The sequence below is a fragment of the Rattus norvegicus genome, chromosome 1 (assembly GCF_036323735.1).
Source record: "Rattus norvegicus strain BN/NHsdMcwi chromosome 1, GRCr8, whole genome shotgun sequence".
Taxonomy (NCBI): domain Eukaryota; kingdom Metazoa; phylum Chordata; class Mammalia; order Rodentia; family Muridae; genus Rattus; species Rattus norvegicus.
In genome coordinates, this window is record NC_086019.1 from 242037752 (window position 1) to 242054859 (window position 17108).

Below are 17108 nucleotides of genomic sequence, written 5' to 3' on the forward strand. Positions count from 1 at the left end.
CTAAGGTGTGTTTACTGTATGCAGCAAAATGCTGGGTCCTCTTTACGTATCCAGTCTGTTAGTCTATGTCTTTTTATTGGGGAATTGAATCCGTTGATATTGAGAGATGAAGGAGTAGTCATTGTCACTTCCTGTTATTTTCATTGTTAGAAGTGGAATTATGTTTGTTTGTCTCTCTTTGGTGTCATTGCAAGGAAATTATATCCTTGCTTTCTGTATAGTGTAGTTTCTCTCCTTGTGTTGGAGTTTTCCATCTATTATCCTTTGTAGGGCTGGATTTGTAGAAAGATATTGTGTAAATTTGGTTTTGTCATGGAAAATCTTGGTTTCTCCATGTATGTTTATTGAGAGTTTTGCTGGATACAGTAACTTGTGCTGATATTTGTGTTCTCTTAGGGTCTGTATGACATTTGTCTAGGATCTTCTGGCTTTTATAGTCTCTGGTGAGAAGTCTGGTGTAATTCTTATAGGTCTGCCTTTATATGTCAGTTGACTTTTTTCCCTTACTGCTTTTAATATTCTTTCTTTGTTTTGTGTATTTACTGTTTTAACTATTATGTGATGGGAGGAATTTCTCTTCTGGTCCAATCTATTTGGAGTTCTGTAGGCTTCTTGCATGTTTATGGGCATCTCTTTCTTTAGGTTAAGGAAGTTTTCTTCTATGATTTTGTTGAATATATTTACTGGCCCCTTAAGTTGGAAATCTTCACTTTCTTCTATACCTATTATCCTTAGGTTTGATTTTCTCATTTTGTCCTGGGTTTCCTGTATGTTTTGGGCTAGGAGTTTTTTGCCTTTTACATTATCTTCGACAGTTATGTCAATGTTTTTTATGGTATCTTCTGCCCCTGCGATTCTCTCTTCTATCTCTTGTATTCTGTTGGTGATGCTTGTGTCTATGTCTCCTCGTCTCTTCCTTTGGTTTTCTATCTCCTGGGTTGTCTCCTTTTAGCTTTCTTTATTGTTTCTATTTCCATTTTCAAATCCTTCACCTGTTTGGTTGTGTTTTCCTGTAATTCTTTTAGTGATTTTTGTTTTTCCTCTCTAAGGGCTCCTACTTGTTTACTTGTGCTTTCCTGCATTTCTCTAAGGGACTTCTTTATGTCTTTCTTAAAGTCCTCCATCATTATCAAAAAATGTGATTTCAAATCTAAATCTTGATTTTCTGGTGTGTTTGGATATCCAGTATTTTCTTTGGTCAGAGAACTGGGCTCTGATGATGCCAAGTAGTCTTGATTTCTTTTTATTAGTTTCCTGCATTTGCCTCTAGCCATTGGGTTGTCTCTTGTGTTTGCTTGTCTTGCTGTTTCTGGGAGTGACTTGGCCCTGCTGTAGGCCTTTGTGTTAGCACTCCTGTAGAACTGTTTTCCTGTTTTCTTTCAGCCTTTCCTGAGAACAGGTGCTTTGCTCTCAGCAGTGGAGGTGCTCCTAGAGACTGTCTTCCACCTCTAGGCGTGGGCAGGAATCAAAGGGTCCTGCCCCTGATCGCTCTTGTAGGTCCTTGCCTCTTGGGTCTGGACTGTGGGCAGAGGGTATTCTCCTCTGACTTCTCAGGAGTATCCACACTTCTGAGGTTCCAGCTCTCTCTCCAATGGGATTTGTGTGCAGGGAGGTGTTTGGTGGGATCAGTGTAGTCCTGGGTGCAGACCAGAATCCTGGGCACCAGCAGCTGTCTGTTCCTATATCCCTCTGTCCAGAGGCACTGTGCAGTTTCCCCTTGGACCAGAGATGTGTGCTGAGGTGTGCAGAGGTGGTAGTCTGTCCTGTGGCCTCGGGATCTCTGCACTCCTGGGTGGTTTGCTCCCACCAATAAATTTTATAATAAACATTTATTAGTAAATTACACATCTACTGCTTACGAGTTGACCATTAAATATTTCCTGCTATCTTATCCTTTGCCCTAACTCACATTTGGTTGCCTTTCTTTCATTGATTCTATTTTCCATTAAGGGTTTGCCTTAGTCTACTTGCATCGCTACAACAAAATCCCTTGGACTTGGTAATTTATAATGAACAGAAACATCTCTTCCCCATTCTTGATGTGAAGAAGTTCAGGTTCTTTGCCACTTTTGGTGACTTGGAAGGACTCTTTATCTTCTTCCAAGATGGTACCTCAAATCCTACATCCTGTGGGGAAAAACAACTCTGTTCCTCACATGCCAGGAAAATGGGAAAAAGTGTTTTTATGAATGGTTCCACCCCCACAACCTTGGCACTTCTCACCAGGCTGTACACCTAACACTGTTGTGTTTGGGGTTAGGTTTTAGTATATCATGTTTTAGGTGTATATTCAGACCATGACATGTTTTTCAGTGTAGCATGCAGAACCTCCTGTTACAATTCACTCTTTGGCACTGTGCTTCTATCTTGCAGGAAAGATCATTCTTTATCATGTTTGCAAGCATACTTTTTTTTCTCTTTGTGCAACACCCATCATGGCCTTTTCCAAGAAGCTAACATGATATGATCATATCAAGAAAAGGAATATTTCTTATAGCCAGTTGTATACTTCCTATTTTTTATTGCTCATCCAAATTCTCATCTCTCAACTATATTCATAGGTCAAAATATACAAGCTCCACTTAAGTTTGCAAGTCCTTCTGCTTTGTTTCATGACATTTCCTGTCCCAAGAGATATTTTCTAAGACTCTGTGGAAGAGTTAACAGTTTCTACAGGGATCAAGAGAAGCATGGAATAGACTCTATTCACCACAGGAGAGGCTGTCAGGACAGGGACATGGCAGACTTATAAGAACCAAACTGCTATCACTACTCCAAGAAAGCTGTTGCTGACATTGAGAACCTTCTAGATGTTGCTAACATTCTTAGAACCTTCTAGAACCAGTCATAGGAAGCATAATCCATTGTGTCTTTCCCATTGAATGCCAGGTTTTCTGAAGAAACACCCCAGCTTGTCCAGAAGGCTTATTACTCCAGTTCCCTAGATTCCACCTCCCTCTGGCTGGCTACCTTCTTGGCCAAGTTCTTCCACCCACCAGCCTTTCCCCTGGTTCCTGCTGTCATCAACCTTTTGATTATATCAGGGCTCAGCTTAAACGTCTTATCTTATTCCCAGGTGTTTACCTATCACACTGTCTTCTGTATTGACACTGCATCTATTTCCTCTATGACTTTATCTCCAGCCTTCAGCACAGCACCTGCTAAAAGGAAAGCACCCGATGAAGGTATACTCTGTGAGTCAATGAGTGAATACCTAAGTAACTTCTTTTACATACCAGGTCCCTGTTTTTTGCTGGAGTGCCTCAAGTTGAATATAGAGATTCCTTTGCTCATCAAGCATAGTTGAGGGGGGTGTCAGCTCATGATTGACACACAACTGAAGATGAATATGGAATCAAATATAAATGTAGAGCTTAGAACCTGTCATCTTGTTTGAAAACATAGCTCTTAGCAAACCTAAAACTTCCATAAAAATCCTATGTATATGTCCATGTATAGAGAATAAGGCCTTTACATTATCTTAATTTCATTCTTTATATACAAAAGGTTCCTTTACTATTGCTACAGCTTGAAACTCTCATGTATCCTGCAGCAACATGTATTAAAGAATTAAAGATTTGGTTGCCATTTTGTGCTACTGTGTGTGTGTGTGTGTGTTTGTGTGTGTGTGTGTGTGTGTGTGTGTGAGAGAGAGAGAGAGAGAGAGAGAGAGAGAGAGAGAGAGAGAGAGAGAGAGAGAGAGAACGTGTGTGTATTTGTAGGATGTGTAGAAAAATGTAAGGCAGTACCTAGTGGAAATAATTTAGGACATGTCCTTGAAGGGGACTTTGGGAACCTGGTCCTTCCTGCTTGTGTGTTCAAGTTGCCATGAAGTAAATACTATGACTCTACCTCCGGCCATGATACACTAGGCTACTAAAAGCTCAAAGCAACAGGGCCCAATTGCTATGAACTAAAACTATGAACCAAAATAAATCTTTCCCTCATTATGGTGATCATCTCAAAAATTTCTCCATGGTAATGGCAAGCTGATAAACATAACTATTTGCTTGAATGTTGACAATCAGTGGATATAACTCTCTGGGAAATGATTTACTATACTTAGACCTGCGATTGTTAACTACAAAATGTGATAAATATGGAAATGCACAAGACTTAGGCAAGAAATCGCAAAACAAAAAAATACCATTAATTCCTAGTCTCCTCTGAACTTCTGAATTCCTTGGCTTTGTGGCTTCTGACTAGTAGGCCTAAGTAGAGCTGCCTGTAATATTTATTAGAGGAGAGGCCAATGCAAAGATTCTTAGTCAAAGAATTTATTGAGGAAGCTCTCTGAGGATGTGTGGTTTTGGTGTAAGATTTGCTTCAGCATGGCTCTATGAGGCATGTATAAAAGACAGATCACATAGCAGGCCTCAATGACTGAGTTGGGGGGAGCTGAGGTGAGAAGGCACAAGGCATACTTTACTGCTTAAGACTGTTCCCATTCGATGGAGGAATTTAGATTAGCATAGAATACACATAGCAGCTAGTGCTTAATGGACCACCGGGATGATTAATTTTCTGTGTCAACTTGGCTAAGTTATGATGTCCAGATGTTTGGTCAAATGTCTGACTAGCATCATCAGGATGGCACTTTGAGATGCCATTAACATTTATGTCAGAAGATTCTGAGCAAATTCCCTATCATAGAATGGGTAGGAAATTTTAACCACTTTGAACCCGTAAGATAGAAGACAAGGTCCTCCAAGGGACGATGAATACTTCCTCAGAATTGGCTTTAGACTGGAAGACTGGAAGTCTTCCTTAGATACCTAGCCTGTTGGTCTACTCTAAAACTCTAGACTTGTGATTTTATGAGTCAGTTCTTAAAACTATCTGCGTGCGCGCGCGCGCGCGCATGCGCGCACACACACACACACACACACACACACACACACACACATTCTATTCTTGGAGATACCTGAATAACATAGCCACCAACAGCATCTACTACATTTAAACTCCCTTTCTCCTTTCATATTTTCTTCCCTTCCATTATCTGTTGCCGTAGGGAGTTTCTTTAATAATAATTCACTTACAGGTGAAACCTTATTTCAGGGCATATTTCTGGAAGCTTTGACCTTGAACAGGGCAATCATTTTTAGCCACATTAAATTCTGAGAATAACACATTTCAGTTGCATCAAGTAGCTGTGGGCCTGCACCACCAGGGGACATGGTGTGGAGCAAGAGTGAGATTGAGGTGTTCCTCAAACCCCGAAAACCTCATCCCAAGACTGGCAAGAGTTAGGACTGCTTTCTCCCTGCTCTTAACCTACAAACTCCAGCACACAACCTCTATCTTCCCCACCTGTATGACAGTCATGTAGTCTATGACCAGATTACAGGTTCAACTCCCTCCCATCTCCACAAGAACCTGCCCAGAATGTTCTTGGAAGTTCCCTTCATGCAAATGAAGCATTACCAGCACTCCTGCCCCAGCTAATAGTGTACACCCACCCTGGAAATCCCTCCCCACTCACCAAGATCTATATAGCCCCTCTTCACCCTGAATAAAGTTGAGCTGTCTCACTGAAGCTGATTCTAGAAGTCAATTTGTCACACTTGTGGCCATTCTGACTGATGACCTCCAAAGAAGAGGAGAACCACAGTAGCTATTGCTGTGGAATGGAACTGCTCTCAAAGTTCAGCAAACTAAAATGCTAAGATGTTTTATTTTTCATGAGTCTTCAGATCAAGTAGAATGATATAGACTGGACTAGAAAAAGGGGAGCCTCATTCTGTTCAGCATATTTTCCCTTTCTTTTGACAGCAGCAGACTACCTTAGTCATGGCTTCCTTCTGCTAGTAACAGAGTTAACAGGAAAGTTAACGTTTGTGTTGCTTATTGAGGCTGCTTCGAACCAGCAGTTCTCTTTTTGTACCACAAAGGATTTTTACACAGGAAGCCACTAAATTCTTTGTTCCCTACAAAGGGTGACTAAGCAGCATCACATGTACTTAGTATCTTGACTAATATTTTGAATTGCTATAACATGGATTATCAGTGATCTCTAAACTACCAGGGGGGAGGAAAGTCTTTAGTAGCATTAGGTGGTAGTTAAATTGGAGAGCTACCTCCTCATGCTACCAAGACTATTAGAGAAATTCATCCTTACAATTCCGTTTCTCTACAAGCACTTCTAGTTTTTTTTTTTTATTAAAATACTGAGTTTATTTCACATGTATATTTTTGTCTCCCTACCATTCCCACATCTGACCACCACTATTACTATGTCCTATCATAACATTCCATACATACTTAAAACCAAGTAAAGGGTAGAGTTCCATCCTTGAAAACTAAACAGGCATTTTAGACAACACATTCTTGGCAATTGAACCTGGACAACATTTATCAAACACAGTAGGGAAAGTTCTCACTTTGCATTAAGAAAAGGACAGCCAGATAGCAACTATTACAGAAACAAAGTAAGACAGAATTATTTCAAACTGTTTAAACCATTTTTCTAAAGAGACTTCCTCCACTGCCAGAGGTCTTGAATAGCCTCCTGGTCAGTCATCCAGAAACAATGGTTCACATAATTAATGAACTTGGCTTCCACTTTGGCAAGAGAACCACCTTTTTCTATACTTGCTTGCATTTTTGCCTTAATGTCTTCTACAGAACTAGGTCCTTTGGGTGTTTTGGGAGTTTTTTCCTGTTTTTTGAAGGACTCTTGACCCTTTGATCTTGGTGTTGATGGTTTTAAATCTTTCCCATTTTGGTTTGATTTTTGTGCATTTTTGGCTGGGGTATCTCGTACAGATTTCTTCACTGGAAACTTTTCTTCAGTTTCCTCTTTATCAAAACCATCATCATCTTCTTTTTCATTGTCCTGATCATCTTCATCATCCTCATCATCATCTTTATCAAGTTTTACTTTTTTTTCTGTGGGACTTTGTTACCACCTCCGGGAGCAGATTTCTTTCCAGATGTGCCTAACAGTTTTTCATCTTCCTCATCTTCGTCTTCTGACTCTGAGTCTTCCTCTACAGCTACTAGGTGCTGTCCACTAATGTGCACAGGCCCTGAACCACACTTCAACCTTAAGACCACAGGTAGTGTAATTTCGAAGCCCCCAAGGAAACTGTGGTTGTACAGACATTTTCAAAGTTGCCAGTGTTACTTTAATTGGGCTGCCTTCATAGTTCATTGCTTCTGCCTCTACGATGTGTAACTCATCTTTTGCCTCTGCTCCTAAACTGACCGTTCTTAATGATAACCAGTGCTCATTTTCATCATTATCCACTTTAGAGTGATACTCTTTGTAAGCCTTTAGTTCACAACCGAAAAGGTAGTTCTGAGGCCTAAGAGGGCTCATGTCCATGTCCATCGAGTCTTCCATTAGGTGGAGGCTCGCACTTCAGTGTGAGAGAAGCCAGACGGAAAACAACTGCCTACTGTCGCACTTTTAGTATTGTAATCTTACAAGGATTCTTTAGGACAAGATAAAAGACTGTTACAAAAGGGGAGTCACTTAATATGCTTACATGATAGGGGCTGGGTAGTTCAACATCAGGCATATGAACACCAGAGAAGCTGAGAAGGTTGTAGATGCTGAACTTTTAAAACTGCATGACTCAGCAGTCTCAATCTGGTGGGGAAGGCCAGAGAGATTTATCGAACGCCAATGGCTTTTGGTCTATACTGGAATGCTAAAGAAACCAGAATCTGATGTTGGCAAGGGTTGGCAGTAGCAGCAGCATCACTACCCACTTCCACCTGCTACCGCCACCACCATCACCCCTCTTCTTGTGATTGACACATTCATCAGCAAGAGGTGAAGGCAGGCAGGCAACATTGGGTTTTCCTTAGACTTCTTTATATCCAGGTTGCTGGGGCAGGTGCTGCCCATTCTGGGGCAGTGTGTGTGTGTGTGTGTGTGTGTGTGTGTGTGTGTGTGTGTGTGTGTATGTTTGTATGTATGTATGTATGTATGTATGTATGTATGTATGTATGTATGTATGTATGTTCATTCTGTCCTCCATTAGTCCATCAGGGGAAAACCCCTCAGAGTTACTGAGAGACCTATTGCTTAGCTGGTTTCAGATCCCATCAAGTTGAAAATCAAGATTAACTACACAGGGACCTTCCTAGATTAGTCATCTCTCCACCCACTGTGGTGGCTGCTTGTCCACTGTTTTCTGCAGTACTTAGCTTCTTCCTCAGATACACTTTCCCATAACTCAATAACCCCTCCCACTAGCAATTGTCTAGCCCCTTTGTATGCAGAGAAAACAAGCCTTTCACAGACTGAGCAGGGCAGTATCCAAGCTCAGGCAAACACTGCTTTTGCAACAGGGCTCTTGGTGGATTAGTGGATTTTGAGTATTTGATTTGAATTCATGCTGTGTGTCAAAGGTCATGCCAACAGTTCTTTGTAGACTCAGGTATCTCTTTTTAGACTTAATTATTACTATTTCAAGCATAGTTGTGGGACTAGGACTCTCAGCCTCATAGAAGCTCTTTTGTGCAGCTGAGACGATGCCTCATTTCTTTTCGACATTTTAACAGGGTATGTGCAAACAAACTCCTCATTTGATCTTTACCTTGAGGGCAATGTCCTTGATCTTTACTGCCAGGAGTTATCTTAATTTCAGAGGTTTTTTCCTGCTTGGAAAATCTAGCTAGGAGAAATTATTTTTCAGACTAGTGAGCGCCTGCATCTCTGGGCTATTCTTTCTCTCAGTTCTGTTTACAAATTTATTGGTTCTTGCTTGTGTTTATCTCTCTTTTATAATATCTGAGCCCAGATAGCTGAAACCAAAGGATCTACTGGTGATTCAAACTCGGAAAAGCATAACAGTTTTATTTCTTATCTTCCAGATTGCCATTTGTCCTAGTTGGAATTTCCGTTGCTATGATAAAACATTCTGGCCCAAAGAAACTTGGGAAGGAAGGGGTTGTTCAATCTCTCTCTTGTGTGGGACAGTTCATTATTGAGAGAAGGCAGGGCAGGAACTTAAGGTAGTAACTGAAGCAGAGACCATAGAGGAACACTGCTTATAGGATTACTCAACTGCTTGTACAGCCCAGGTCCATTTGCCTAGGGATGGTACTGCCTCCAGTAGGCTGGGCTCTGCTACATCACCCAGCAACCAAAACAAACCAAACTAACCAAACCAAAACAAAAAATACAAACAAACAAACAAACGAACCAAAACCAAATCAAAACAAAAAACAAAAGCCTTACAGGCATATACATATGCCAATTTGATGAAGGCAATTATTCATTTAAAGTTCTCTCTTCCCAGGTGTGTCCATTCGACAACCAAGATGATAATTATGTACTATGTCTCCATAAAGCTGGTGGCCTCTGCCTAGTCACTTATAAATTTCCTAACCATTATTTTTCAGTTTATAAAGCACCTTTCTTCCATTTCTTTCTTAAGAACGTGCATGTTGAGTGGAGGGGCTCCTGTGTGGAAGTCCGATGACGTCACATGGGAGTCAGTTCTCTTCTGCGACAATGTGGATCTGCCTTACCTTTCCTGTACATCCAAGTCCAACGGCATGAGTTTCTGTATTATTGGCTATTGTTATAATAAACTGTCTCTCAATGGCTTAAAAATTGAACTGCTTATTATATTATTAATAGAACCAAGAGGGAGAGATTGTTATTATTGACACACTCTACCTCGAAGAGGAAAACTTCTTGCTTTGGAATTATGGAGAAACCTTTTGCTTTGTTTTTTGAATAATGGTGTTATATTCTCACACATTCAAACAATTTTTTTCCCTCCCATAGCAGGGAACTACTTTTTTTCTAAAGAAAAAAAATCAAAGGCAGGTTTTTAAGTTTGAAAAAAAAATCAGTAAATGAAGAAACTATAGTTTAAAAGTTGCAAATCCAATTTGGAAACACTAATATTTCTGTAAGCTCTTACTTCAAAGGTCGGAAAATGGAGCAAAGCAGGTCGATGGGAGAAAAGCTTATTATTAACAAAGTAAGTTTATGAACTAGCAATCTTTCCTCAAAGGCTCATGGGAGAAACAGCTTGAAGGTAGTTGAACTAAAACCTTTTGTGGGATGATTGAATGATGCAAGGATCCACTGAATGAGAATGCAGAAGCTGCAGGAGGTGCAAAAAGCTGCAGGTCAGCACATCCGGAAGTCCTGAGGATTCTGGGAGATGCTTGTGAAGGGATGCAAACTGGAAACTACCCTTTAGCACTCTGTGAAAAAGACAGGAAAAGGTTGTGGCCCCTAGTGGTAGCAAGTCCAATAAGTATAACCTTAATGGTTAGTGTGTGTGTGTGTGTGTGTGTGTGTGTGTGTGTGTGTGTGTGTGTGTGTGTGTGTCTGTGTGTGTATGCATGTACATGTGCGCATGTGCATGTCATGCTCTGAGGTACACGTGGAGGTCAAAGGTCAATGGGGAAGTCAATGCTCTTTTTCCATCATGTAGGTCCTGGGGCTTGGATTCAGGCCATAAGTTCTGGCAGCAAGTCTAGACGTTAACATTACAAATATAGTCATCAGCTAATATTTGTGTACCTTGTTATTGTTTTGCCAGATGTGGGTGGAACAACCAGCATGCTCCACTGCTTTTCGTTTTGATCTTAGTCAGGGAAGGCTCATTGCTGCCGTTGAACTCTCAAGCTTAGTGGTTTGAAAGGGTCATTGAATTGCTTGCTTAGTCTCATCATAGCCTTCGAAGGATGGCAGGACGACAGGGAACACTGCTCTGGAAGGTTATTCAGGAATTGAGGTTTCTTTCATCTTGCAGCTACCCCCTTTATAGCTCCTTGTAGTTTCCTCACTTCCTCTGCTAGCTGATGAGAAGGGTGTGGTGATTTAAATGCCATTGCCTATTCTATGTGGTTGTTTTTGTTCACACCTCTCTTACTCATGTCTGTGGAGGTGGGGCCATGTTTTCTTCCCATTGAGTGTGGACACCCCCAATGACTTGCTGCTAATGAAAAGCAAAGTAGAAACTTCATCTTCTGGGACTAGTTTGTAAAGGCTTTGTTGTTTTCTTTCTCTGTACCCTTCTCATGTTTCTTTGAGGAATGTCCCTCAAAGACAACTAAGAAAGGTCTTTGTGGTGGATAACCGGGTTCTTTGTCAAAATGAAGCCCTTTCCCATCTGCCCTATGAATGTACTTTCTTAGCAGTAGATCTTCCAGCCCTAGACAAACCTTCAGATGACTGAAGCTCTAGTTTATGACTAAACTGCACTTCATGAGAGCCTCTGGATCAAAACCACCAAGTAAAGTCTTCTCAATTTCTGACCCTCACAAACTGGGTCGGTTAATAAATGTTTGCTATTTAAAGCTGTTAAATTGTAGGCTGATTTTATAGTAACAAATAACGTAGATGATGAAGAGTTTTTATAATTTATATTATAAGATTTTATAATTTTATAATTTATAATTTATAACGTTGAATCTATTAATGTAGCTGCAGCAAGCTGATAAACACTTCATAAACTTCCAGACTTTGTATGGAATCTTTTGTTAATCACCATAAGAGATTTTTCATCATTGTAATACTGAGATAACTCAGTGTTTCAGCTGACAGTTTTTGAGGTTTCAAGTCTGTGATTCATTGGCCCTGTGGATTTTGTTCTGTGGCAAAGCATTATAGTGGAAGTTTTCAGTAGAGCACACCCTCCCTATGTCCAGGAAGCAAAGAGGAGAAAGGAGGAGACAGGGCCACCCTATAATCCCTTTTAGAATACATTCCTGTCCTGGCCCTCCTATGAGGCTCTACTACCCAAAGTTTTCCACCAATCTCCCAATAACTCTATCTTGGGGACCAAGTTGTCAACACATAGAACATTAGAGGCCAATCAATATTCACACTATGGCAAGTGATTTAGGTGTGATTATTAGTTCTACAGTGTGGAAAATCAACCATAGAGAGGTTTGGCAGCATTCACAAAGAGTCCAGTTACAGACAGCCCGTAAACAGAGGATCATATCCCTAACTGAAATCAATACTTTTCCATAGGTAGACTTAAACCTCTGACTGGTAGACAGGGTTAGTGGGGTGATGGGCAGAGCCAGGAATGTTTTCAGTTGATGGTGTGGGAGGAGCCCTGACTCCTGTCAGTGTGGGTGAAACAAGAACCTCAGATGATATCCCCAATTGAGAGTAAAATGAATACTGGATGTTGTAGGCTCAGGTAAGCATGATAACAGATGTATGCCTGACAGGAAGAAATAAGGGACATAGAAAGTCCCAAGTTGATTAAAATTGTGTTTTCTTTCCCTTTTGGCACATTTCTCTCACAGGGCTGGGTCAGCTTATTCTATATTCTAAATATATACTATATAACTTGCTGCGTGACAATTTTAAATAATGCAATATGTGAGGAAATGTCTTGTGTATTCTGGGTTATAAACACAGTTTTGGGTGTGGTATACCAATGGCATTATTTTCCAGAGATGCACATATTTTATTTTTCATAATAATCTTAGTGCCTTATGTGATAGCTTGCTTGGGGGTGTGTGATTATACAATGCAGTTTCTGTTGAAGGCACAGATGAACAAATGGTAGAATTTCTTCATTCTTCATGGAAAAGAGAAGCTGGTACACGATGTGCAGCCTTACCATCATCCCTCTCCTCCAGGTGCTGGTTAAGAGTTCACCAAGTGTTTTCACAGAGTATCTCACGCTGGTGCCCCATCAGGACATTGGCACTGCTTGTGCCTGGAGCAGTGGGAGGCGGCCTTATTAAAGCACTTTGTCCGACTCAGCATTGAAAGAGATCTAACAAACTCAGAGAGTGCTCAGAAGAGAACAATAAAAATTGATTGAACAGACCTTCTAAAGAAAGTTTAGGCAGTCTGGGATTGTTTTAGCAAGCGCTACCAATTGAAGGGGCACAATACTTTTTCAATACACTCAAACTGTCTTATAAAACTTGTGGTTATCAGTGAGCTATTCCCATGGATGTCAGACACACAGGAAACCCCACCACTCTCCTCTTTGACAGTAAAAGAAAGCTTCTCTCATCCTCTGCCCATGGAGTAACCACAGTCCATCTACTCTAAGAACATTCTTTGTAGTATCAGAACTTTCTCTGAAGGACTCTGGGGCTCTCACGTATGATGCAGAGAGGAGCTAACTTCATTATGCCAAAGACTAATGCATATTCTTCCCTTGACCTGGCACGTTGGAAGCTGAGGATCATGGGCCCTAGAGACACTATGGAGGATCTGTTTCCCTTCTCTGTTCCATTCCCTCTTACTTCTAACTCTTCAACATCTGCTGAATTCTGTAACATATGAATAGACAGCACACTCATTTTAGTCTTAATACTTACAGGTAAGGGAAGGCTTCGTAGGACAGTGGGATCTTGGAGTTAGAACTTCTCCTGATATTTATGTCATGTTTTGCCTGAGTCTCAGAGGTATCTTACATGAATGCCACAGAGCTAATTAACTTTATAGATATGGATAAACATTTTCTATGTTGCTGCTCTTGTGTTAGGTATTGGAAAATATTGGTGAATTGTATATATTTGGTCCATGCCAACATAGAGCTTAAACATGAGGCTTAAAAGCCAACTGGACACACACACACACACACACACACACACACACACACACACACACACACACACACACCAATAAGCAATTATAATACAGTGAGATATGTATTGTAAAAGACCATAGGAGAAATGGTCTAACCAGAATTAGGGTCAGGGAAATTCTTTTGAGGAGTAGGATACCCTAGTCATCTGTGAAAGATCACAAGTGTTATCAGTTATATTAATTACTTTTTTTTGTTCATAGTATTAGTCAAGTTTCCCATACTTTGGGAATACATGTCAAACAAGCATGTCCAAATTTGCAGTTCGTGGGCCCTGCATTGCTGAGGATAGCTATGAATGAGGCTCAACACAAAGTCTTAAAGTTACTAAAATATTATAAAGGTTTTTTTGTTTGGTTTGTTTGTAAATTGATTGCATGATTATTTTTAATTTTTAAAGCTCTTTTAAAAATTGAACATAGATTCATCTCTCATACAACATATCTTGATGCCAGTTTTCCCTTCCTCTAGTCCTCCCAGTTTCCCCAACTTCCCCAGATCCACTCCCCTCCATTTCCCTTCTGAAAAGAGCCAGCCCCTAAGAGACAACCACCAAACACGTTTATATATGACAACGTTGTGTGGCAATGTCAGGAGGTTGAATGCAGCTGAACCCATCCAGTTCACCCTGCTATGAGCATACTTTTTGTTTTGTTAAAAAGTGTAATTCCACAATTTAACCAACACCTCCATGGTGTAGAGTTAAAGAGTGGTTGTTTTGGTATAGATAACTTTAAATTAATGTTAGTAATCATATACGAAGAAATAACTTTGTCTTGAAGCAATATGTTGATAAAACATCTAAACAGTGAAGATCTTTTCCCAATCTGTAGGTTGCCATTTTTTTTTCTCATTAACAGTGTCCTTTGCCTTACAGAAGCTTTTCAGTTTCATGAGGTCCCATTTATCAATTGTTGATCATAGAGCCTGAGCTATTGGTATTCTTTTCAGGAAATTGTCTCCTGTACCAGTGTGTTTGAGGCTATTTCTTACTTTATCTTCTATTGGATTTAGTGGTTTTGGTTTTATATTGAGGTCCTTGACCTACTTGGACATGAGTTTGTACATGGATCAATTTGCATTCTTCTATATGCAGAGACATCCAGTTAGACCACCATCATTTGTTGAAGATGTTTTCTTTTTTCCATTACATGGTTTTGGTCTTTTTGTCAAAAATCAAGTGTCCATAGTTATGTAGATTTATTTCTGAGTCTTTGATTTAATTTCACCAATCAACCTGTTTATTTCTGTACAAATACCAGTTTTATTTTTTTTAAATCACTATTGTTCTGTAGTACAGCTTGAGATCAGGAATGGTGATACCTCCAGTTCTTTTATTCTTCAGGATTTTTGTTTTTCCATGTGAAGTTGAGACCTGATTTTTCAAGTTCTGTAAAAAATTGTTTGGAATTTTGATGAAAATTGCAACCAATCTATAGGTTCCTTTTGGGAATATTCCCATTTTCACTATGTTAATCCTACTGATCCATGAGGATGGATCATTCCATCTTGTGAGGTCTCATTTGATTTCTTTCTTCAAGGACTTGAAGTTCTTGTCATATAGATCTTTCACTTGCTTGGTTAGATTTATACCAAGATATTTAATGTTATTTGTGGCTATTATGAAAGGTGTTGTTTCCCTAGTTGTTTTCTCAGCCTGTTTATCATTTGTATAAAGGAGGGCTACTGATGTCTTTGAGTTAATTTTCTATCCAGCCACTTTCCTGAAGTTGTTTATCAGCTGTAGGCATTCTCTGGTAGAATTTTGGGGATCGCTTATGTATAATATCATATCCTCTGAGACGTGATATCTTGACTTTTTCCTTTCCAATATGTATCCCTTTGATCTCCTTTTGTTGTCATATCGCTCTAGCTAGAACTTCAAGTACTATATTGATATATATGTTTGTGTGTGTGTGTCTAATATTCAAAATATGTAAAGAACTCAAGAAATCAGACTCTAACAAACCAGATAACGTAATTAAAAATGGGATACAGAGCTTTGTTCAACAGAGAAATCTTTAATGGGCAAGAAGCACATAATGAAATGTTTAACATCCTAAGTCATCATGGAAATGCAAATCAAAACAACCCTGATATTCTACCTTTCACCAATCAGATGGCTAAGATAAAAATTCAAGTGACAGCACATTCTGGAGAGGATGTAGAGAAATTTGAACACTCCTCCATTGCTGGTAGGATTACAAACTTGTATAACCACTCTGCAAATCCATCTGGCAGTTTCTGGTACTGCTCTTGGGCGTATACCCAAAGGATGCTCCACCATACACAAGGACATATGTGCCACTATGTTTATAGCAGCTTTATTTGTAATAGCCAGAAACTATAAACAACTCAGGTGTCCCTCAAGCAAAGAATGGATACAGAAAATGTGTCCACTTATAAAATGGAATACTATTCAGCTATTAAAAACAAAAACATCATGAATTTGGTAGGCAAAATGAGTGGAACTAGAAAATGTCATCCTGAGTAAGGTAACCCAGACCCAAAAGGACATGCATGGTATGTACTTGCTGAGAAGTTGATGTTAGCCATAAAGTACAAGATACCCATGATATACCCACAGATTCAAAGAAGTTAAACAAGAAGGAAGACCCAAGCAAAAATGCTTTAATCTTACTTAAAAGGGAGAATACAATATTTGTAGAAAGCAGAGGGAGGGTAGGGAAATGGGGAGAACAGATGTGGAGAAAGACAGGAGAGAGGACCATAGGGCCAGAATAATGAATAGAAATCTGAAACTCCAAAGGGTTGTGGGCTAGGAGAGAATTTCTAGAAAGTTCCAGGGGTTTGGGATGGGGAGGCTTCCAGGAGTTGATGTGGGTTTTAACTAAGACACAGTGGGGACATGGAACCTGAGGAGGCCCTCTCCTCTAGCCAGGTAGTATCCCCAGGAGAGGTATAAACACACCAACCCACCCACAACTTTTGACACAGAATTTGTTCTGTCTAAAAGAAATGCAGGGACAAAGATGGAGCCAAGACTGAAGGAATGGCCAACCAATAACTGACCCAATTTGAGATCTATCCCATGAGTAAGTGCCAATCCTTGAAACTGTTAATGATACTCTTGTTATGCTTGCAGACAGGAGCCTAGCATGACTGTCCTCAGAGAGGCTCTCCCCAGCAACTGACTGAAACAGATGCAGATATCCATAGCCAAATATTGAACGAAGAATGGGAACTCTTATGGAAGAGTTGGGGGAAGGATTGAAGGTCCTGAAGATGAAAGGAATTCCACAAGAAGACCAAAAGAGTCAACTAACCTGGATCCCTGGGAACTCTCAAAGATTGTGCTACCAGCCAAAGAGCATACATTGTTTGGACCAAAGCCCCAGCACATATGTAGCAGACATGTACTTCAGTCTCCATGTGGGTCCCCTAACAACTGGAACAGGGGCTGTCCCTAAAACTGTAGCCTAACTGGAATTTGTTTCCCAACAGGGCTACCTTGTCTGGCCTCAGTGGGAGAGGATGTGCCTAATTCTGCAGATACTTGATGTGCCAAAGGATTGGGGTTGGGGGAGGCATTATGGAAGA

General features: G+C 40.2%; 1 long non-coding RNA gene and 1 pseudogene across 1 annotated transcript; one reads left to right on the forward strand and one right to left on the reverse strand.

Moving 5' to 3' along the window:
* Positions 1-2879: 2879 nt before the first annotated feature.
* On the forward strand, positions 2880-9563 carry LOC134485225 (uncharacterized). Its single transcript, XR_010063242.1, has 2 exons — positions 2880-3185; positions 9396-9563. It is a non-coding gene; the product is annotated as an uncharacterized LOC134485225 (long non-coding RNA).
* Npm1-ps13 (nucleophosmin 1, pseudogene 13) lies at positions 6470-7431 on the reverse strand (annotated as a pseudogene).
* Positions 9564-17108: the final 7545 nt, after the last annotated feature.